Source organism: Poecilia reticulata, linkage group LG6 (assembly GCF_000633615.1).
Source record: "Poecilia reticulata strain Guanapo linkage group LG6, Guppy_female_1.0+MT, whole genome shotgun sequence".
NCBI classification, from domain to species: domain Eukaryota; kingdom Metazoa; phylum Chordata; class Actinopteri; order Cyprinodontiformes; family Poeciliidae; genus Poecilia; species Poecilia reticulata.
In genome coordinates this window covers 22,173,249-22,174,016 of record NC_024336.1, presented here as the reverse complement: position 1 = coordinate 22,174,016, position 768 = coordinate 22,173,249, and positions in this window count along the sequence as shown.

Here is a 768-nt window from a genome sequence, read left to right as displayed (position 1 = left end):
TTTCATTGGGATTTTATGTGACAGACCAACAAAAAGTAGTGCATAGTTGTGAAATGGTAGAAAAATAAGAAATTATTCTAAAATTGCCTTGCAATARAAATGTGAATGAAAGAGTAGTGTGYCCTTGTGATCAGTCTCTCTGAGTCAATACTTTGTTGAATCAACTTTTTCTGYAATTTTGGAAGTTGGGAACATGCCTCTACCAACTTTGCATGTCTAAAAATTAATATTTAGCATATTCTTTGGAAAGTATCTCACTTTCAGGAACAGTTATTGGGGAATGTCTGCGAACAGCAGCTATTTCTATAGATTCTCAATTCCAGTTAGGTCTGGACTTTGACTGAACCATTATTTGAAAAACTGCTCCCCTGTAACTAAGGGTATWAGTKYWRAGTAGTTGCTGGAGGGGGAAAATTTGCTCCAATTGTTTTTATTKCAATATTGACCTGTATTTAACTTCATCTATACCTACCAATAAATTCTGACTAACTTCCCTGCCTTTTAGGTAAAAAATAAATAAAAAGACTTCCCACAGCATCATGCTGCCACATCATGATTTACTTTATAGGAATTTCACTGAGGAGTATCGGAGTAAGATTTATATTTGTAAAAATATATAAAAACACTGTGTCATTTTCTTTCAATCCACCYAATTGCACTTAGTTGTATTGATTATAACATAAAATTGAAATGAAATATGAAATTTGTTGTAATGAGACGAAACTGAGTTTAGCTCCAGGGATACTTTTGCAAGGTGCAATAATAGCT